The sequence below is a fragment of the Marmota flaviventris genome, chromosome 13 (assembly GCF_047511675.1).
Source record: "Marmota flaviventris isolate mMarFla1 chromosome 13, mMarFla1.hap1, whole genome shotgun sequence".
Lineage (NCBI taxonomy): Eukaryota > Metazoa > Chordata > Mammalia > Rodentia > Sciuridae > Marmota > Marmota flaviventris.
Window position 1 is genome coordinate 28,321,063 of NC_092510.1, and position 23,620 is coordinate 28,344,682.

General features: G+C 40.0%; 1 protein-coding gene across 6 annotated transcripts in view; it reads right to left on the reverse strand.

Annotated features, from left to right (window-relative positions):
- Gcnt1 (glucosaminyl (N-acetyl) transferase 1) overlaps positions 1 to 16,944 on the reverse strand; it is a 32,307-nt gene extending 15,363 nt beyond the window's left edge. For 2 of the 6 annotated variants that reach the window (XM_027940099.2, XM_027940098.2), the window contains exon 1: positions 16,858 to 16,944. The gene's annotated coding sequence lies outside the window, so the exon portion shown is untranslated. Of the gene's footprint in view, positions 1 to 9,424; positions 9,442 to 15,787; positions 15,805 to 16,857 lie in introns of those variants that run through there. The other 4 variants (XM_027940100.2, XM_071600555.1, XM_071600556.1 and 1 more) reach the window with 4 other exon arrangements.
- Between the last annotated feature and the right edge of the window lie 6,676 nt (positions 16,945 to 23,620).

The following is a 23,620-nucleotide window of genomic DNA, read 5'->3' on the forward strand; positions in this document are numbered from 1 at the left end:
CACATATCTCAAAATGAAGGGCAATATCTTCGGTGCTTTTTGTTAAATATGCCTTCTAGTTCAGTCTTTTCCAAGAAAGGAAACTAAAGAACAATACTTAAATGTTCCAAATTATAGTGTGTCAGGGAGTGGAACATGAATTCAAAACACTTAGTGTTGGGTTCCACAGAATGAGCATTTATAAAGAGACCCAAAACAACTGGCCTTATATTGGCTAGTGTGTTTATCTCATCTTTGGGATTTATCCTAGCCTTTCTGGACTTTGGTTATCTGTACAAAAGAGTGAGTGGTCGAATTCGGATAAGGCTCCCCAATTTCTCAGTGCTAAGTACTTTGGGTTCCTTAACAGACATTTGATGAAGGGGTCTGGAGGAATCTGATGACCTATTGGGCCTATTGGACCAACTGGGCTGTGTCTCAGGGAAGTGGGGGATGACACAGAAGTCCTGCTGCAAAGGCCAAATACTTTTTTGGCGGTGGGAAGTGGGTGCTGTGGATTGAACTCGGGGGCACTTTACCACTAAACTATATCCCTAGCCCTTTTTATATTACTTTTTTAAAATTCTGAGACAGGGTCCTGCTGAATTGCTAAGGTTGGCCTTGAAACTGTGATTGCCACTTGCCTTGGCCTCCTGACTTGCTGGTATCACCACCATAAACAGCAAAGGCAAAATATAAATACTCCCTCAAATTTGAAAACTTCTTGATACTCATTTGATCATGGACACAAAATGTGTTCAGGACTGGGTGTTTTTTTTTTTTTTTTTTTTTACTTCCTTTAAAGATGATTATCAAATAGATGGTACTTATACAAAGTCATCTCAGATTGAGGAAACTGGTAATATTAACAACAAGTACTTTTGCCAAGTACTTTATACACATTTTTCCATTTAGTTCTCACAACCACCCTGTAAGTAACTATTTTTATTCTCACTTTACAATTAAGGAAACTGAGGCTTTAGCTGTTTTGAATGTGGTCATTTGGTCCGGCTTATCAGAAGTAAGAAGTAAGGTCAGGGTTGACTCCCCAGGGAGCAAATACAAGAGAGAACAGTCTTTATTTCTGGCCAAGAATGACAATGAATCCAGTTATTAACAGGTCCTAATGATACTCACCTGGTCTCCTAACCTTTCAGGAGTTTCAGAGTCTCCCCAATCTTCTTGTGGGTGTGAAGACTACAAAGGGGTTCAGTCCTACAATACCAGAGCAACCTCATCAACCCTCAGGGATCTCTTTGTGATCTGGGTTCTGAACATGCCTTTTAAAATTGCTTCAAAAACTCAACTGGTAAATTTCATTATCATTTTCAAAATGCTCTAAATCAGATTTTGGTACAGTTGTTGAATTTAGTTATCACCAAAGCCAAGATAAAGTAATTTTCAATGTAATGACATAAAAAGAGGCTTGTGAGATGAAACTGTATTTGGAAAGGAACTGCACCTCAGTGCACAAAAGATAAGTAAATTAAATCAGCAATTTCTGACATGCTGTAGAGTGCTATTGGCCATACTATATTGCTATATTGTGTGCATGTATGAATATGTAGCAACAAATCCCATCTTTATGTACAACTATAATGAACCAATAAAAAATGTGGAAAGAAAAAACAAAAGTATGTACTTTGCAGCATGAAAAAACCAGGAGGGCTGGGAAGGTACTCAGTGGTAGAGCACTTGCCTAGCATGCAAGGCCCTGGGTTCCATCCCCAGCACCCCAAAGGAAAACAAAACAAACCAACCAAACAAGACCCCAGTAAACCTCCAAATAAATATATTGTAAATGGGCAGTGGAAAAATGAGAGATGCACATTTATATTGTGTGCATGTAGGGTTCATTCTTCACATTCCCTTCTGGTACCTGTCTATGAAGACATTACAGACTTAAATAACTGCTCAGAAAAAAATAGCACCAGGGTTGGGTGTCCTGGCGCACACCTGTAATCCCAGTGACTCTGGAGGTTGAGGCAGGAAGACATCAAGTTGAAGGCCAGCCTCAACAACTTAGTGAGACCTACAGCAAATTGGCAAGACCCTGTCTCAAAACAACAAACAAAAAAGATTGGGGATGTGGCTTAGTGATTAAGCACCCCTGGATTAAATCTCCAGTAAAACATACACACACATACACACACACACACACACACACACACACACACACAGCAGCAGCAGCAGCAGCAGCAGCAGCGGCAGGGATTTAGTTTTCTATTCTGACTTTTTTAATTACTGGAAAAATGCCATGATTAGTTTGTGTCTTATGGTTGAATATTAAGGGTATTTCCAAGTTTTATTGTTATAAATACAAGCTACACTCATAGCTTTGTTTTTCCTTGTATTTTAAAGGATTTTCCTTGGAATTCCCAGGAGTGGAGCCTTTAGGTCACTACTGAGAAATCTCAAGCCAGGTGCAATGGCACACGCCTGTTAACCCCACTACTCAGGAGGCTGAGGCAGGAGCATCATTGAGTTCAAGGTCAGGCTGGGCAATACAGCGAGCCCCTTCACAAAATAAAACAAACAAAAATTCCAAAATAATATTTTGCAAATCCTCATGCATCTTGATTGCCTTCCAAATGGGCCACTTAACTTACACTGTCACTAGTAACAGCTGAGTACTATTTTCTTCTACATCGACTATATAATTATTTTAATTATGCAGTACATAAGCTACACTGTAATTATTTTTGTCACTATTGCAACTGTAAAATGGTACATCATTAAAGTTTCCTTTTGTTATTTCTAGTAGCCGAGTATTTTCTCTTGAGTTTGTTCACATGTGAGAAGCAGGAGAATGTGATGTCAGTGATTTCTGGAGCCAGAAGGCCCCAGCAGGAAACCTGGGAACCATCATTCATCAACTCAGACTTCAGGAAGCCCTTAACCTCTCCCAATTTACCTTCTTTTTATAACTTATATTTACTTTTTAAACTGATGCATAAAAACATAAAAATTGCACGTATTAATGAAGTACCATGCAAGGTTTCGATATATGTATGTGCTGTGTAACTTCAGCTTCTTTATTGGTAAAAAATAATCATCATAATTAATTTTAACCAATTTAATTGGGAAAATGATCACGTATATAAGAGTTTTTATTAAGAATACATGAACCACTGGGCATGGTGGTGCACAGCTGTAATCCTAGCAACTCAGGAGGCTGAGGCAGGAGGATTGCAAGTTCGAGGCCAGACTCAGCAACTTAGTGAGACCCTGTCTCAAAGTAAAAAAAATTTAAAAGAGTTGGGATGTAGCTCAGTGATAAAGCACACCTGGGTTCAATTCCCAGTAAAAAACAAACAACAAATGCATAAGAACCAATTTATAACATGCTTACACTGTATTTAATACATACTGAGCCTTTGTAAGCATTAGTAATTTATTATGATTGTTGATTATTCCTCTTTTCCAACATTTGTTCAAATATTTAATTCACATTTTTTAGACTGATACCAAGACAGAATACATATTTTGAGCTTACTATTTAATTCTTCAATGTGCTAGACTTAATTCCACACTGAACACCTATTATACAAAACTGATTCGTATGTTCTAGGGAGAAACATACAAACATAAATAATGTATACTCCCTGCTCTCCAGAAATTTACCCAGTGGTTATTTGCTGAGCTTTCTGGGGGAAATTACAGGATTGTAATTTCTGAAATGCTGTAGAGTACTATTAAATTAAAAACTATTTGGGGGACACTGTAACCATTGTAGGGCTGAAAGGAATTTCAGAGAGAGGTCAAAGTCCTAGAAGCAAGGGTCCTGGGAGCGGGGTACTAGGTATTCAGTGTGGGTGTATTCTGACAACTAGCAGGTATTGGGTGTGGGTGGATCCTGACAACCAGTAAATTCAGAGAGAAGTAGACATAAAGCACGTGAGGCAAGATGCTGAACTGCTACACTTTGTATTTCTTTTATCTTAAAGATAATAATGCCTACTGCAAAAATCTAAAGCCAGGGACATGGTATTCAGCATTTCTCCAACTCATCCGATTAAGAAAACTTCTTAGAGCAGAGCAGCCAATCAAGAGTTCTTAAGAAAATAGTCCCTCTAGTCCCAAGGTCCACCCTCTTCATTTTTCTTTTATTTTTGCATTACTGGGGATTAAACCCAGGGGCCCTTTATCACTGAGCTACACCGCCAGCCCTTTTTGAGACTGGGTCTACCTAAATTCTCAAGGCTGGCCTTGAACTTGCAATCCTCCTGCCTCAGCCTCCCAACTAGCCACCGCACCCAGCTCACCCTTCTCTTTGATTCACGAGAAAGCTGAGGCCCAGGGACATAGGTATTTTATAAGGGTCAAGATGGAGTGGAAGACTAAGGATAACCACAATGGAAACTTTACACTGGTTGGTATATATCTTTTCACACGACCTAATTTCCTCAGCTCAATTCTAGTTCTTGCTGGGCCTTAGAGGACGGGGCCACACACATAACCACACATGAGAAACCTGACATTTTTTTGTGGTCAATATCAGTCAAACATTGCTTCTCTCTTTTCATTCCCTTTTTCAATACAGATAGTTTTCTAACATAAGAAAAAAAAAATTTCTGCATGAATCCAACAAGAAGTCTGTTATTTTTTTAAAAAAGTGTTTATAATTTATTTTGGATATATTACTAAACATAATTGGTTTATCAGGATAATGTTAATTTCTTTCATGTTCTAAAATCATCAGAAACTGGGCCCCTTCCTACTGAACCCAATTTAGCTGAAACGATATTTCTCAAAATGGCCAGAAATGTCTGTGGATATGAAATATTTACTGTAAAGGTACTCATTTCCATTTATACATGTTTTTAAAATCCTATATTTGTAGCCACGCCTCATATTTTTACAGAACATACAAGTTCTCAGACACAAAGTAATCAATATTGATATTGTCTATAATTTACTTTAAGAGTGTTTTGGCAGGGATCTGGGGCCTTAGCTCAGTGGTAGAGCACTTGCCTAACTTTCATGAGGTCCTGGGTTCAATCCCCAGCACTACAAAAAATAAAAAACAAAACCCCAAAATAACAACAACTAAAAAAAAAAAAAAAAAAAAAAAAAAGACATTTGACTTCACAGCCAGTAAGATATACACATGCAGGTTTTCATCTATTTACCCTGTGGGGCTTCAAGGTCAAGAGACTCCCACAGGAACACATCCCAGAATCAGCCACACTTGAGCAGCAGCTACTATGTCTGTTCCTTTAAATCAGGAACCAGAGGTTTTGTTAATTAGCACGAAGAGTTAGAACTGGGTCCTCTGTTGGTGAACTCAGTGGCTTTGTTGGTTAACCTAACAGAAGTGAGATGGGGGTGCTCCACCTCTGTTGGAAGGGTTGGGAATATCTTGGAGGGAAGTCCTACATTTACATCCAAAGAACAAACAAGCTGCCAGGTGGTGGTACACCCCTGTAGTCCCAGCAATTCTAGAGGCTAATGCCAGAGGATCACAAGTTCAAGGCCAGCCTTAGCAACTGATAGAGGCCCTAAGCAACTTAGTGAGACCCTGTCTCAAACTAAAAAATAAAAGGGCTGGAGATGTGGCTCAGTGATAAAGCGCTCCTGGGTTCAATCTCCAGTACAAAAAAAAAAAAAATGAACAAACAAGCCTGGCAAGCTGAACAACCCTAGACAATGCCCTAGGCACATTCCCTTGTCCAGCTGCTGATTCCAGAAAATTCCTGATTACCTGCCTCCAATTCTATGGTCAGCCGAATGCTGCTGCCATTAAGTTCGTGGGCAGTGTTCATGGGAGCTCCCAATCTAAGACTTTACCATTCACTGTCACCTGCTCTAGTACAGCTGCCAGAGACTTGCAGCCTTACAAATCTGTTTTAAAAAAAACCAAATTGGCTCAGACTGGTTCCCAACAAAAGCTATGAGGACAACAGCACTTGAAGCCAGTGGATGAAAGAAGCCATCCCAAGCCCAATGCTTAAATCACTGAAAACATCAACCTGCCCAGGAGGAACTCCAAGATTTCTGGATGCCCAGGTTTAAAGAAACTTGCTTAAAGGTTTATATATGTATATTTTAAACTGATAAGTAATTATGTATATTTATAAGACATGAAGTGATACTTTGATAAATATATACATTATAGGATGATAAAAAACACATTTTATGAGAAACAAGACACTATTCATCACTTTTCATAATTTGAACACTTTTATTCTAGTAGTAATATTCTTTTCTCTCTCTTTCTCTCCTCTGTTTTTTCTTCCCCTTTGATACTGGGGGTTGAACCCCAGGGGCACTTTACCAATGAGCTACATCCCTAGTCTGTTTTTATGGTTTGTTTGTTTGTTTGTTTTTTAAAGATGGGGTCTTGCAAAATCGCTTAGCCCCTTGCTAAGTGGCACAGGCTGGTCTTGAACTTTTGATCCTCCTGCCTCAGTCTCCCAAAATGCTGGGATTATAGGAATGTGCCATTGAGACCAGAAGTAATTTTATTTTCTACGGGATAAACTTCAGGAGTATATCATTAGGAAGAAGCAGTTTTAAATCAGTTTTACCAGTTTAAATCAGCTTATACTTTTAATCAGCAAGGAAGTTTTTAAATTGTCTTATTTACAAATAAATATATGTATATATTTGCATTTGATATACTTACAAATATGCATAAACATATATATTTACATTTTTACATTATGTATATACATAATTACATTTGACTTTTTATATTCCACACATTACATATGTATAGAATTACATTTGACTTCAAAGTTATATATATACATGCACTTATTCATATGACTCAATGTGTTTCAAATTACAAGCTTGCAAAGTTTTTTAGTATAGACCCTAAGAGTAAAAGATTTACATGCCCTCAATTTGTTTATTTTAAAATGACATGTGTGAACTACTGTACCACTAAATTATGTGCATTATAATATAAAAAAATGAGGGAAACATAAACTGCAATGTACTAGTTTAATTACAGTAGTACACTCTTGGTTCTGCTACCTAAATAATAATAATTATTGTTGTTGTTGATATTTTACTTCGTATTATCCAGCTACCTATACCTAATACTTATCTGGGTTTTCTGCTGTTGTTGTTTGTTTCTCTGGTGATTGGGTTTTGCTATGTTGGCCAGACTGACCTCAAACTCCTAGATTCAAGAGATCCTTCTGCCTTAGCCTCCTGGAATGTCAGATACTTATTTTTCAATATATCCACCAATCATACAATATTTTTGTGAAATTTAGCTGGTGAAAAACCAGCCTCTACCTCAGAGCAAAGCCTGTCCAAGGAAGGGACATGGCCTTTGTCCTTGGAAAGACCCACAGGGCACTCCTAGGCACATTCCCACCCTTCTAAGTTGTTTATCTACAAATAACAGGAGAGATCTGCTGCACCAGGTGTCCCTGACTCAGTCAGGCTAGGTGGGGATCCATAGCAACCCCCTAGCAGCAGCTACCAATCAGCATGAGACAGGGAAATACCTGGGATGCCAGATGACCCTCCCAGTAGTTTATGGTGGTTAATAACGTGTTGGGAAAACTATATAGTTCAGCACAAACACCCCTCTTGGCTTAAACCAATCAGTTCAAATGAACCCCCCCTCTTGTAGTAACCAATCACCCCTTCCCAACTTGTTCCCGCCAGTGAATGTGCTAATCATGTTTTAGAGTTGTTGTTTGATTTTCCCAGGGTGTGTGATGATCTGCTAAGAGATGCTATGATGTATGTGGGGGTCCCTGCCTTCTCCAAAGAATGTATAAAACTGCTGCAAACCCTGGGCTCGGGGCCTCTCAGCGTCACCAGCTGCTGTGTGTGCTCAGAGGACCGAGCTAGCTCGCAAGAAACACCTCTTTGCTGTTTACATCGATCTTGGTCGCTGGTGGTCTTTTGGGGGTCCCAAATTCGAGCATAACACTGGCAAGTTTCAATTAATTATCAGGTACAATGAAATAGCCAGCAGGTATTATATATTTAACAAATGGTTTCAAAACTCATTAATATTCTTCCTAAAAGACTTTCAAAGTATACAATTGTTTCAAGTTCTTAATATTTTTTTTCTTTGAGAGTTTTTTTGTTTGTTTGGTATTAGAGATTGAACCCAGGGATACTTTGACACCTAGCTGTTCCCCAGCCCTTATTATTTTTTATTTAGGGACAGGGTCTTGCTAAATTGTTCAGGGCCTTGCTAAATAGCTGAGGCTGTCCTTGAACTTGTAATCATCCCACCTCACTCTTTTAAACTTCTGAGATTACAGGTGTTCATCATCATGCTCGGCTCTTTAAGAGTTTTGACAACAAATAATACAATATTTTTTTGGCAACATGTTCATATTACAACAAAAACATTCCCAAATGCCTTAAAGTGGCAGGGTTTTGTTGTTGTTGTTTTTTGTTTTTGAATTTAACACAGGGGCACTCTACCACTGAGCCACATCCTTAGTACTTTATATTTTAGTGAGACAGGTTCTAAGTTGCTCAGGGCACAAAGTTTCTGAGGCTGGCCTGGAACTTGCAATCTTCCTGCTTCAGCCTCCAGAGTCACTGGAATTACAGGCATGTATCACCATGACCAACTAGATATTTCTTTTGAAAAGTAAATCCCTCTTGGTCTAATTGTAGGATCCTCACATTTACCTTAGTTTTTCCTTCCTTCGCAAAATACTTAAGATGGACATAGCAAAACTGGGGGAAAGAAAAAAAAAAAAACCACAGCAGATGTGAAACTGTCTTTTTGTTAGAGAAAAATGTAGGTACCTAGGAACTCAGCCACTCCTAGGCAAGTGGCAACAAGAGCACCAGGGATACTCTAAGGTACACCTTAGATGGTCACTCTCCTTCTCCAGAGCATTAAACAGATCAGTTATAGAGCCTCCGAAATCTAATCTACAGTTTCCTCCCCCAGTTCTGTCTCATGCCACAACATATATCCAAAAAGGCAACTAATAAACTACTTGGCTGAAAGGTAAGGGCTGAGAGAGAAGCAAGATCTCAGTACACCTGTAACCCACCCAAGGACTAAATGGTGGAGAGATGCTCTGGTTTAAAGCCTTGGTGTTTATAAAATGAAACCACTCAATGGTACTTTGTAGTTCATAATTTGCACCATCTCATCATAAGCTTAATAGACAGGTGAGCAATGCCACACCCAAGCAAGGAGTCCCTGGCTCCCTCTCAACTTTAGGAAGCCACACTCACTTTACAGGACATAAGACTAACAGAGGCACCATTGGCAACCCAGACCTTAAATATAAAAAACAATCAGATTTCTTTCTTAAGTGTGTACAAAATTATAAAAAGTTCTTATATTTCCCATCACTACTCCAAAGGACTATCCTTTGCATCCTGTTTTGGATGCCAATACGAATAGCTCAATCTCTTTTTCTGCTTTACACAATTGACAAATACAGTAAGGGCCAAGCACCAGGAGCTACAGCTCAATACAGCAGAATGGTTTTAACCTTACCTGGGCCCACGTTGGATGAGTGGTTCTCAACCTTGGCTGTATGTTCAAACCACAGGAAAGACTTCAATAAAACACCAAGAACTGAGTTCCCCTGCCAGAGATTTGATGAAATTGGTCTGGAGTTTGACCTGGGCAGCAGAATTTTTCAAAGCTTCCCACATGTTCCTAATGTATAATCAATGTTGAAAGCCATTACCCTGCACTTGAACCTGCCTGGTGAGGAGAGGATTTGAAAAGGCCCTTCCCCTCCAGGAGCCTCACCTCTGGTGGAGTTCAAGTCCATCAGAAGACTCAGCTTTGTGTGGAGTACTACTCCCTTTAGTCATCAAGTATAAGGTCAAGGGCAGGAAGTATCAAGCTATGAAATGACATGAAAGAAACTTAAATGCACCTTTGCAAGTGAGAGAAATCAGTTTAAAATGTTACATTCTGTATGACTTGAATTATATGACCTTCTGGAAAAGGTCAAACTGAAGAGACAGGAAATGGTAAGTGGTTTAAGGAGTTAGCCTGAGGGAAGGATGAATAGGTGGAACACGTATGATTTTAGAGGGGCAGTGAAATAATATTCTGTATGATATTAAAATAAATGTGCCCCTCTCCTGGGGAATGCTGATAACTGGGAAGATTATATATATGTGTGGGGTGGGGGCGATAGAAAAATCTCTATCTTCTGTTCAATTTTGCTATAAATCCAAAACTTTTCTCTAAAAAGTAAATCCCATTTTAATTTTCTTTTCTTTTTCTTTCTTTCTTTTTTTTTTTTTTTTGAACAGGACAGCTAGAGACATAGCTCTGTGGTAGAATACTTGCTTAGTGTGCATAAGGCCAGGATCCAATCTCCAGCATCACAAAAAAATAAAACAAAAATCTTAAAAAGACAGGAAGTAGTTTATAGAAAACGTGGTGGGAGGCTATTTTCAGGCCAAGATTAGTGGTCATCAACATTATTCATAACACTCTCCACCCAGCCAATAATGAAGCTTGGATTGGAAAATGCTCAATTGGGCCAGGGGTGTAGTTCAGTAGCACCACGTTTGTGCGTGTGGGAGGCCCTGGGCTCAGTCCCCTATACTACAAAAATAAAACAACTTGAAAGAAACAAAATGCTCAATAAGCACTGCTTGAAGACTATCTCACTGCATACACAAATGCAGCAATCTCCTACAATAATTTTACCTCTTTCTTTAGAGAAAAGCAAAGTCTTGAAATCCTGGCTCCCAAATCAAAGGCATCTATACCCATCCCTTCCCTCTCTCCTCCATCACAGACCAATCATCTGCCCAAATTCTCATCTTCTCTGAAAGCTGGTCCTGTCATTTATTTCTCTCTCCTGCATCTTTAGCCTCTTGCTATATCTGAACTTCTGAGGGGGCATTAGAACATGTGCAGTTTCTGCCATCTCAATCCAAACACACACACACAGAAAACCACAGACCCCAGATTTCCTCCTTATCCTGAAAATGTACTTTTCACTTCAGTTGTCTTAATCTGGCTTCTCCTCCTCTCCAAACAGAATGGTGGGATGCCGTGGGGCCAGCCCCTTTCTCTTCACACTCTACTCATCTCTTTGGGTGCTCTTTCTTATATGCAAAGAATATTTATATTCAACAGCTCTCACGCATGTATTTCTACCTGAGATCTCTTCATGAATTCCAGATACCTACTCCAGGTCTCTATTAGGACATCTTATAAGCAAAACATACCCCAAGTGGAATTACCTCCCCTCTCCCACCCAGTGCCAACCTAGTCCTCCTCAGGTGTTCTCAAACATCATAAGTGCTTTCAACATCACACCCTTCTAAGTTGTTTGTGCCAGAAACGTTTGAATCATCTTCATTATCTCCCTATCAACCATATCCAAATAACTACCTCCTTCTTACTGATTTTAACTACAAACTCAAACTCAGTATCTCTCTGCCATTAAATTTTATTCAATGCCACTACACCATCCCTGGGTGCAAAAGCCTTAGTTGGCACTCTTTGCTCACACCCATCCCCCTGCCACCACCCCAGGGTGTCCATATATGATTGTACATGCTGTGCCAGCACTATGCGACTAGCAGAGGGGACTGATACCTTTTGTCCTGGTCTCACTGGGTCTAAGTGGCCCATCTTTTTAAATTGGTCCACCCAGAATGAACCCCTTTTTCTGGCTTATACAAAGACATCATAAAAGCAACAGCTGTGATCATTTTAAAAACACAAACCAAATTATCTCATTTCCCATTTAAAAATCCTTTAGTGGGTTCCCACCACCATGATGTTAAAATCCAAAATCCTAAAAATGAACCAAGAGACCTCACTCCCTGGTCACATTTCCTTCTAGCTCTCAACTCTTTCTTCGTGGAAATTCACCCTGCTATTAGGTTATTTTCTACTCATTTTTCAGGTCTTCCGTTAGTTAAATAATGATCTTTAGGAGAGACTTTCCCTGAGTAGTCTCCTTCCCCTAAACCAGGTTAGGTGCCCAGGTTGCATGTTCTCCCACACCCTGTGCTTTTCTGAAGCACCACTGAGGACTGTGTAGCCTGTGTGATGGTGTGCCTGTCTGCCCACTCCTCTAGTCACCAGACTAGATGACGCATAAAGAAAGACACTGTCTTGTTCACAGCTGTCACCCAGAGTCAGCAATGCCTGACATCGAACAGATGCTCAGTTGAAGAGTTGATCAGAGAATGCCTGAATAAATAGGTGGCCAAGGTACCCAGAAACCTAAGCAGCAATGTGGCCACCTCTTTAGCAAAAGAAAAATTAGTCATGGGAGGATTTCTCAGTAACTTTATTGCACTGGTTACTATATAGGTACAGATTCCTGATTGGAAATGAAAGTGTAATCAATGAGTCAGAAACTCGAGGTGTTCGATGGCAGTAGCGACACTTCATTTTCTAGATCTGCATTTGTGATCACAGCCTTCCTTTTAGATATGAGGCAAAGAACTTTATGAGGGCCAGCTTTATGGCTGTATAGCCCATATAGCCCTGTACTTCCCTTAAGGCTCTGTGTCACCACCCTGAAATTCTTAACTTTTTTTTTTAAAAAAAACAAGAAGCCCCACAAATTATGTTAGCCAGTCCTGAGTTTTGCAAATTAGCTTGAAAATTAGTCGATCCCTAGTTAAGAGTGCATCTTTAATAAGCATGGCTGTGTTTCTTTACCTCTCTAGCTTATTTAAGGCCTAATAAAGAAGGTTAAAATTTTAAGACCTTTTTTTCTGATATGAGCTGCAGATCACACAGAACTTCTTTTCATAAAATTGGGATTTCTCAGCCTACAGAAATACATGAAACTTTCAGTTATTACTGGTAGTTAAAAATGAGTTTAATTTTTCCTAAAAATGGATTTTACTCTGCACATAATTTAATTGCACTAAATCTCAGTATTGGAATTTTTGTTTATTTTTTGCTTGGGGTTCTAATATTAGAGATTATATGAATTTTTCCAAATTGATAAGCCTGGTCTGTTGATATCTCATGACCTTAAAAACCTAAAAGATATCAAGAATTAAAAGGAGGAAACAAAAATTAGTTTAGAGTTCCTTTTTAGTTTCCAACATTTCAAGCTTATTGCTTTTTCACTGCTGTGACCAAAAGGCCTGACAAGAACAATGTAGAGGAGGAAAAGTTCATTTTGGGTTCACAGTTTCAAAGGTCTCAGTCCAGACCAAGTGGCCCACTCCGTTGCTCTGGGTCCAAGGTGAGGCAGAACATCAAGGTGGAAGGGTGCATCCGAGGAAAGCAGTCAGGGCATGACAATCAGGAAACAGAGAGCTCTGCAGACCAGAGAAAAAATATGGAACCCCAAAGCCCACCCCCAGGGACCCACCTCCTCTAGCCACACCCTACCTGCCTATAGTTAGCCCCAGTTAACCCCTATCAATGGTTTAATGCACTTATTAGGTTAAAGCTCTCCTAACCCAATTATTTCACCTAAGCTTTCTTGAATCATCTCACACATGAGCTTTCAGAGGCACCTTATATCTAAACCATAACAACAATTTATTAAATACATTGAACACTTGAAATTTCTTTGGAGATAATAAAACTTGGCAGAACACATCTGCCATTCACAGAGAATACTGGTTTAGTAACTATAAAATAAAAATGTCTTAAAAGGTCAACTGTTTAAATTTACAAATAGCTTCTCTAATCACTGGAAGTTTGAAACTTCATTGTATGTAACCTGTAGTCCAGCTCATAAATGTCTGGAGCATTTTAAATACTGGCCTACTCTCCCCCCCACCCCCACACCCCAACCAGGTGTGACTTCATTCCCTGGGAAAGTCTGAAGATATTAGGGGTTGTTATAATTGGAGGGAGGGTGCTACTGGCATCTAGTGGGCACAGGCTGGGGATGCTGTTAAAGGTCCTACAACATACAGCACAATCTCCTGCCACAAAAAATTATTGGGCTAAAAGTGTCAGAAGTGCCAAAGTTTGGAAATACTATTCTGAACATACATGACATTTGCCTCAGATAGGCAACAAGAAAACAAGACAACACTTAGCCATGCCTCCAGTATCAATGCCAAGAATGCAGACAGTCCCCCCAAGAACATACCACACTTGATCTATATGAACAGTCAGTAGGGGATTCCCTTTTTAACACAGGGAGTTAGGCATCTAACATCTTGTCCTGGAACCAAGAGTACATTGCTTACTATAATGAATATTAATATAATGGTAAGTTGTCTTTAGTTGTCCCCATGAAAGATTACATTATTCAATGCAACCTAAATATGACACACTTTTCACAGAAAACAGCATTGTTAATCAAACGAGATCATTCCCAACAGTACTAATTTCTATTTCTTACCACCTCATTTCATGAAAAATATACAATATTTATATCATAATTCAGAATTCTCCATTTACTTAAGAATATAATTATTATGTATAAACAGTAGTTTCTAAGGCAGAAATTGCCAAATGGATGATGCATGAACAAAATCAGGTTTGAGTCTTTGTATTAAAAAAGTTAACATTTAAAATCAGGTTCTATGGACTGGGGTCATAGCTCAGTGGTAGAGCACTTGTCTAACCATGTGTAAGGCATTGGGTTCCATTCTCAGCGCCACATATAAATAAATAAATAAAATAAAGGCCCATTAACAACAACAACAACAAATTTTAAAAATCAGGTTCTACTCTTTAAAAAAAACAAAAAAGATAAAGATTTTTTAGCTACTTTTGTGGGGAAAAAAATATAAAGAGAAGATCAAGCCACAATGAACCAAAATTCCTACATGGTTACCGGTGGAAGTGGCCAAATACCCACATAGATTTAGCAGATCCTCTGCAGGTCACCTGGTCTCCCAACAAGCACTCTTGTGCATTACCTGTTCTGTTCCTGTAGATGAATGATTTTGTGAACCCCACTTTAGGGGAAAGTATTTCCTTACTGTCAAGCAACTAAATTACAAATGGAAGAGTAGCAACTTGTGACTAAAGTAGTGTTGCAATTAATCAAGGGTGAAATATAATTAATGAAGGATGGAATCCAGTAAAATTTGTAATGGAAGGTAAGAGGGTCAGGTTGAAAGAAATGCAGAAAGGGTGGCAAGCAACCTTCAAATCCTCACCATGAAATAAGGGGGCTGGGAAATCAACCTGTTTCATCTACCGACAAAACTCTTAAAAAATAAATTCACAGGCTGGGGATGTAGCCCAATGGTAAAGCATTTACCTTAGCACACATGAGTCCTGAATTCAGTCTCCAGTACTATAAACATTATTTAATCAATTAATTCACACCAGGCATGGTGGCACCTGCCCTTAATCTCAGTGACTTGGGAAATTGAGGCAGAAGAACCACAAATTTGCTACCAGCCTCAGCAGCTTGGTGAGACCCTGTCTCAAAATAAGAATTAAAAAGGACTGGAGATGTAACTCAGTGGTAAAGCACTCCTGGGTTCAATCCCCAATTTAAATAAAACGTAAATTAGCAGGCATGTAGCAATATAGCACAATGAATCCCATTATTTATGTACAAATATAATCTACCAACAAAAAAGAAATGTAAATTCACAGTATAGTACATTGTATTTAAAGATAAAGAAGCTAGCCATTTCTAAGAAATCAAGGTTTCCCAAAACTATTACTTTGAAAGCCTAAAAACCACCAGTAAGAAATTATACCCACACACAGTTTTCCTCCCTGCCATAAATGAAATCTGTTATAATAACTTCCCGCAGGAGGACCTGTCAGCAATGGTCTAAGATTCAAGCAGGTAATTTACACTGATCTTTGAAAAACATTAACTCCTTCTCTTCCCTCCGACAAAACAAACCTGAGTTTCAGAACAGCTCTGAAAGGGGAGCAGCATGTCAAAGGAAGAGACCACGTTTCTCCCCTACTACTCACCAAATTGAAGCCACTAAAAGCTATGGCCGCCTTTACATCTCAAGGCACCATTACTTTCTTCAAACACCATATATCCTTCCACCTTGCCTCTTGCTCCATTATTTGTAAAAACACTACTCTGTTCTCTGTAGAAAAAAAAGTAATAAGGCAACCGGCGTCTAAGGCAAGGTTTACAGGCATCTATGGGAAGCCAAGTGACCACAGAACTTAGCTCCACCTGGGCCGCATGCAGTTCCCAGTTTGGTTCTGCAGGGAACCTCCCCCAAGGCTGCTTCGGGAAGAGGTGCCTCTTTTTCACACTGGACCCAGAGAAAGAGCTGCGAGGGGATGTGCGCCGGATATTCTTGCACTTCAAGAGGTAATAACCCCAAACTGCAAGAAACTGACTCAGCGATTGAGTACTAAAACAAAACAAAAAAAGCAAAATTTGTTTAAGAAGAATCGCTTGTTTTTATAAAGGATCCTGCAGCACGAGGTTCCTAGACTCCCACGAGAATAAAAGAGGAAGAGCAAGAAGGAAGAGGGCTTTGGAAACCGCTGACAGAATAGCATTTCTGTTTCTAATTGTTTAACACAGTGCAAGTCATTATTTCAGCATCGAGTTTATCAGTAAAACGGGGTCATAATGCCTCTTCGTTGGGCTGTGGTTAGGGTTAAACGGAGTTAAAGTTAAAGCTCCTGGTACCCAAAAGACGACAGCAACTGTTCGCTCCTTGTCTATCCATGCCCTCCCATTTCTAAGCTCCTACTCGCTTCGAGGACCAACGAGAAAGAGACTTCCACCTCCTGGAAGTGACTTCCAGGTGACACTGGGTACCGGCGTCCCAGTCCCGGGACGGAAAAGGAGGGTCGAGAGAGGATGCGACGATTCCATCCCCAGCTCCCAGCACACTCGGAACGTGGGTGGGTTCCCTCTCTCCCTCCCCATCTCCGCTTCCTCTCCCTGGCGGAGCCCATCCTGCATGGAGCAGAAGGGCCCTGGCCAAGAGCCGGCTCTTTCGCTCGCACCCATCCCAGTCCTCGCTCATTGCCCGGAGGCCAGGCAAAGGAGCTGTTGAGGAGTTGGTTACCTGGAGCGAGCGTTTCTGATCCCGACGCTCAAAAAAATGCCCTAACCTGAGCACAAGGCCGCTCCTCGCGCGCGGTACCCTTAGCGCTCCGGGCTAGCGCCTCCAGATCTTCCCGCCGGCGCCACGCCCCTGGGCCCACCCCTCAAGGCCCCGCCTACCCCGGGCCGACCCACCTCGCACCCGCCTCGCCCACCTGCGCGGGCTCGAGCTGGGGGCGCGCTGCTCTAAACTGAAGTCAGGGCGCCCTCTGGGCACTACTGTGGTCGAAGATGAGAGCGAGCGTCCAAGTGCTCCCTTTCTTCCTAAAGCGCCCAGGATTCTTTGATTCTCAGCCTAAGGGCTAAGTGTCTTAAAAAAAAAAAAAAAATGTTATAGCTCCTTTCTCGGAGGCGGAAATGCGAGAAGTGCTGCTTGTGTGATTTTTAAAAATGAATATATGTATGTTTTCAAAAAAAGAAAAGTTTAAATGTTAGTGTTCTTTATGTCATGTACAGTTAGTTTAGAGATGACCATAGAAGGTTTGTTGTTTTCCAGGTGAGTTTTGCTTACTAAATTTAGCGTTTAAAAACTCACTATAGGAGGCTGGAATACAGCTCAGTGACACAGCACGGGTGAGGCCCAAGGATCAATCCTTAGTACCAAAAAAACTAAACAAAACAAAAACAAACATCCCCCCCCAAAAAAAACACCAAACTCCCAAAACAATAACAAAAATCTTCATACTTATGTTTATTTTTACATAAAAATTAAGATTAAATTGAGAAACAAACCAGAATCTCATGAAAAGTGAATAACATCTCTTCCACCTTTACAGCATATGCCTTTGTGTCAATTACGAAAGTTGGCACAGTCTTATTGGTAACAAGAGGAATATTGCATGTGTCTTCTGTTGGGTTCTTAGTTCCTAGAAAACAGAGTGGGAATGTATTCATCTTCAAATCATTTTTCTGTACAACACACCAGTATAGAAAAAAACTGAAGGAACAACAGCACCTTGCCCACCCACACATCCTAATGTAGCTGTTGGAGAAAGCTGAAACCTTGTGAGTTGGGTGAGTTCCTTTGTAACATGTAAACTTGCCTGGTACTCATCATCCCAGCCAAAGGAGGTAGTTAGTTACACAGGGGAGAACTATGGCTGTAGAGGGCAGGACTGGTCTGGTCTGGAGGAAAACACTGAGTCTCTGCAGCCCACCTTCTTGGGCTTTAGACTTTAAGAGATTTAGATGCCCTCGGGAGTGTCTGCTAAGACTTCGTGCAAAGATGAGTGGAGAACAGCAAAGATGTGCAAGTTAAGTGAGCATAAATTAGCCACAACATGTAAACCACACAGGTTTCATGTTAACTCTGTGTGTCATTTCTGATAAGTTATGGCCCGTTCTATGCTTTGGAATTCTATGAGGATTGCTTTGGACTCCTTTTTCCCATTCTCTGTCACTCCCCAGACCCAAGCCAGAGTGCTACTGAATGAGGTACCATCTCCCAGGCAAACTATAGGGGGACAATGGTCTACATCTTAATGATATGCTCCTGAAGCAAGGTAAATTTTGCCTTTTTCTCCCTATATCCCTAGGAGATACCTTCTTCAATGATGTTCTTAGAACATCTTGCCTTAATTTTGTGTAGGAAATTCGTTTTTTAATAATATATTATGTGTAGCTCAGTGGTAGGATGAGTGGAGAATAGCAAAGATGTATGCAGGAGGCCCTATGTTTGATTTCCAGCATGGGGTTCGGGGGTGGGGAGCATTATGTGCAAGATCTACCATTTGAGAAACACATGAGCTCCTTTAAATCTGTAGCTTATGTTTTTCTATGGACTCAAAAGCATAAACCCCAAATATCATTTGCAAAATACACTAAATGTGTATTCACTCCAAACTAGAAAAAAAAATAATATCTGCAACTTGCTTTCTCCTTCTATCCCTAATCCCCATGACTATGTTTACTAAGAAGCAAAATTATATTTTTTAAAATCCTCAAGTAAAACCATGGAAAAAGCATATATGCTGTGAAAACCCTCAATAATTTATTATGAATTTGATAAATTTTAGTAACTGGATATTTCAAACTATGTCTGTCACTTCTTTTCTCTAGAATAAACCTTGTTTCCTCCATCTTCACATGACTAATTTTTTTTCCCTGAGTTTATAGTATATTTTGAGTTTGTTTTGAATCATCAATACATGGTATGCCTACAAGAACATCAACACTATTTTTTTTAGTGTTGGGGATAGAACCCAAGGCAAGTGCTCTACTATGGAACTAAACTACATCTCCAGCTCCTGAAAACACACTTCTTAACTTCAAAAAAGGTAGATAAAATCTGTGTATATTTTAATATAGACTGGAACTTTAAATATATGTTGTCAAAGCAATGCTAATTCCTCACCCTATTTATGCCAAATTGTACTTCATTTGCATTATGAACACTGATGAATCTGACCATCCAATTTCAAGGTCTACTATTTTGAGAGCAAAATGAATTTCAAGATCTAAACAATGGATTCATAAACTTTTAGAATATGACTTATCTGTCTGTTGGATATAGACAACTATATACCATAAATATAATTCACTTGTTTTAATTACTGCAATAACATATACTCATAAATCTGTACAAACAATTCAGAAGGTATTTCTTGGATGGCTTAGGGGTGTATGAGTCAGGGCCCAGAGAGAAAACAGAATTACTCAGACAGATACTGGAGGATTGGAAAGACAGCAAGGGAAATACTGCGGTAACAGAGGGACACAACTGCAGGAAGCATCTGCCACTCAGCTGAACAGAGAGGAAGCTCTGGGGTTGTCAGAACCTCAGTTAGACCTCAGAGGAGGCAGTGGTCCCTGGATGGAACTTTTATTTCTGAAGGTGAGTCTCAAGGCTGGGTCAGAGAGAGTGGAGCCAACTCTGAAAACTGGTATCATCTGCCACGTCTAGAAAGGGTAAGCAAATGGGAAGGAGCTTTTTGTCCACTCAGGCACCTGCTGTTGGCAAAACTTTACAGGAAATGTGATTTACAAAGTCCCAGCCCCAGCACACAGAACAGAGAATGGAGCGAGGTGCTTTGAGATATATCTTAATAACCAACACAAACAGTAAACTCACCATCACACACACCAACTGTCCTGATATTATAGGTGTGTGGAATTCCTGACAAGCACAACTCTTGGAGTCTAATGATTGATAACAGTAGCAATATATTTTTAAAAATCATCATAGAACTGGAGTTATAAGTACATTCAAAAAAGGACAAATAGAAAGATAATTCTGAACTTTCTCTCACCTTTGTGCTCCTGGAAAATGGTGAAGATTAAAGAAATCCCCTTTCCTTTTTTTTTTCTGGGAAATCACTTCCTCCAGAGAACTACCTTTCCTGGCATTGTTAAGCAATAGTTATTACTATGAGCAGTGTAATGCGAACCAATAACATAGTGGGATCCCAGGCTTTCTTTGAAATTAGCTTTAGTGAACCATCAAGTAACTTGTAAAACAATAGCAGAGATAACAACCCTGTGAATAAACATGTGGAAACAACGGGAATCAAGGTGTCATTCATTGTACAGTTAGGATTTATGGCCATAGGTTTTCTCAGTACATATCAGAAGGGAAATTTCTTTAGAAGTGCGGAAGCACTAAGATGAAGTTTGTCAGGTCTTAGACCCCAGCACCCGTATTAACATGAAATTGACTTGTAGATAGAGTCCCCCTGAATAGGGTGGTTTCATGACAGTTCCAGAGAGGACCAACTGGGGTGTGGAGGAGGATATAAACATGTGATTGGCAAAGATCAGAAGGTGGAACTTAGTTCTCCTGGCAAATATAAAATAATGATAAATTTGGGAGTAGCATAGTTTTCTTTGTTGTTCTTTGCTCAGAGATGACCCACTGTCTTTCTCAATACTTTCAGGCTTCCTTTACTTTCACTCATAATAAAATTATCTTGCTTGGCTTTTTGTATCTGACTTTAAAGTTTTTTTCAACGGGAAAATAAGAACTGAGGTTTGGAGCTACAGCTTCCCACTCTCCTGTGACATCTAACCTGTTGCCATGACTCAGATCAGCACCATCTACAGGACAGGTATTTAAACTTCACCTTGTTCATCTCCCAGCTTTGGTTAAAACCATGCCCAAGTAAGCCTCTTATATCTTGCCTATTGCCTTGGACTTCTCTGTAAACTCTTTTCTCTGCTAAAAGCTCCTCCATATGTCAGGCCCATGTTCTGTCTGCCTTATGTCAATGTCATCTTTTAAAAAAAATTTTTTTAGTTGTAGATGGACACAATACTTTTATTTATTTATTTTTATGTGGTGGTGAGGATCAAACCCAGTGCCTTGTACCTGCTAGGCAAGTGCTCTATCACTGAGCCACAACCCCAGCCCTGCCTTATGCCATCTTGATGCACTTGTTCAGCTTTTTGTGCAGACAGTAACCACACTGGCACCTTGTCTTCTCTGGCTGGCAAACTTTTTTACTCACTTTTTTGTTGTTGTTGTTTTGGTTTGGTTTTTTGTGGCACCTTTTGGAGCAAGATCCCCATAGTGGCAGTGAGACTGCTATTGTGGCTATTGTCTTATGGCATACACCTGACTGACTTTAGGAGTGGGCATTATACCATCTCCGTTTAGAGGCTATATCCAGAATCTGGAGGGTACTTAAGTCCCCATCTTTGTCTACTATGATCCTTGTTCTTCTTTATTATTACTAATAATGGCATTTATCCTGTTGCTGTTTTTAGACTTGCTATGCTTCCAACATAAGGACACAAAAATCTCTGTTCCCCTTGACTTTTTAACATCAGATCTATGCTACCCTTAAAATTCAACACACAAGGATTAAGGGTCACTTCCTCAAGTTATATCAATTGTCTGGCATAAAGTTATTAAAAGATGTTTTTAAAATTATATGATAAGCTTGAGTGACAAAAGGATCAACAAATAAGCCATGAGTTGAGGAACTTGTTCAGGCATGCTACACCTATGTGGTTCTTGAGAACCACACAGGGACACCTCCCGATCCTGGGTTTAAAATGAAATGTATGGGAGGGTCACCTTCATAAATTCATCTCTCTTAGGCATCAGTACTGCTCAAGAATGCCTGGACATTGACAGACTCTGACTTTATTTGCTTTATAGATGGGAAATCAACCATCATTATTGATATGATTATCACCCCATTGGGGTATATCCCAAGAAGCTAGGACTGCTTTGACCTAGAGACCCTTAAAAAGAGATTGATTTTCCGGCTGGGGTTGCGGCTCAGTGGTAGAGCGCTTGTCTTGCATGTGCAAGACCCTGGGTTCAATCCTCAGCACCACATAAAGATAAATAAATAAAATAAAGATATTGTGTCCAACTAAAAAAAAAGAGAGAGAGAGAGAGAGAGATTGATTTTCATTTGTAATGTTGCATGCCCTCGATATGAATTAGGGTACAAAGAAAAAATGGCTCATCAATGGTAGTATAAAGTCTGATACTATTTTCCATCTAGATTCATTTTGCAGAAAGAAAGGAATAAGGAAGGTCAGAGGTTCCCTGTGTATAGACTTTCTTTCACTAAGTGTGGTATTGATGGGACACTTCTAGCAATGATAAGTTTAGAAATTGCTGGCCTAAGCCAGGCACAGTGTTACACACCTGTAATCCCAGTGACTTGGTGTGGAGAGTCATGCGCTCCCGGTCATCAGCTGATCCCGCAGTGTTGGCAAAAGCCAAGCCTGGGAAACATTCCTTGCCAAAAGAAGGATGTTAACAGCCTTGGCACTCAGCTCTGATGCTAACAATTATCAGACATTCCAGGACAATGGGCTTCCTGGGTGCAGCAGAATAGCTGCAAACAGTAGGATAGCTGCAAAAAAAAAAAAAAAAGTTTCTAGTTCTGTAAACTTTTATTGCACAAAGAAGCCTTTTGATAACTTACAAGTCTTGAATGATTTACAATGCCTCTATAGTTTAACTTCCTAATTATGAGACTCTATATAATAAGCTTGCAGAGCTAGTTGTGGGTCAATGTTCCTCCATCAGAGTGCAGTGTCCTATTTGACCCCAGCTATGCTTAAAAATATTTCTGTGTTTTCTTTTTCTCTGTGTTTTTCTCCATCTCTCATGCGCCTACTCAAAATCCTTTGTTGATCCTGCGCATGTCACAGCAACTCCGGAAGCGGAGGTAGGAGGATCGGCCACTCGGGAGGCGGAGGCAGGAGGATTGTAAGTTCAAAGCCAGCCTCAGCAATTCAGCAAGGACCTAGGCAACTTACTCAGATCCTGTCTCAAAATAAAAAGGGCTAGGGATGTGGCTCAGTACTTAAGCACTCCTGGGTTCAGTCCCCAGTACAAAGAAGCAAAACCAAACCAAACCAAACAAACAACAACAACAACAAAAAGCACTACATCCTCTTCCTTCTCAGAAATGTACTTCACACTAGATATATGGAATCCTAATTGTTCCACTCCTACACTATACCCAACATTATCGACTGTTCCCATTCCTCCCATTCTGGTTTGCCTTGCCATAAGCCTATCTTTACTGGGTCCATTACCAGATAATGCCCATTCAAGAGACAAATGGAGAATTTTGGCCATTCGGTATTCAGGTGCCTTTTTGAATACAGAGTCTAAAACAAATCAAACAGGATTTGGAAACTTGTTCTGATGACTCTGATAAATATACAGAGGAATTACAACATTTAATCCAGGCTTTTGATCTAACCTGGAGAGATATAATGGGTAATTTTGAATCAAACTGTAACAGACACAGAGCAAC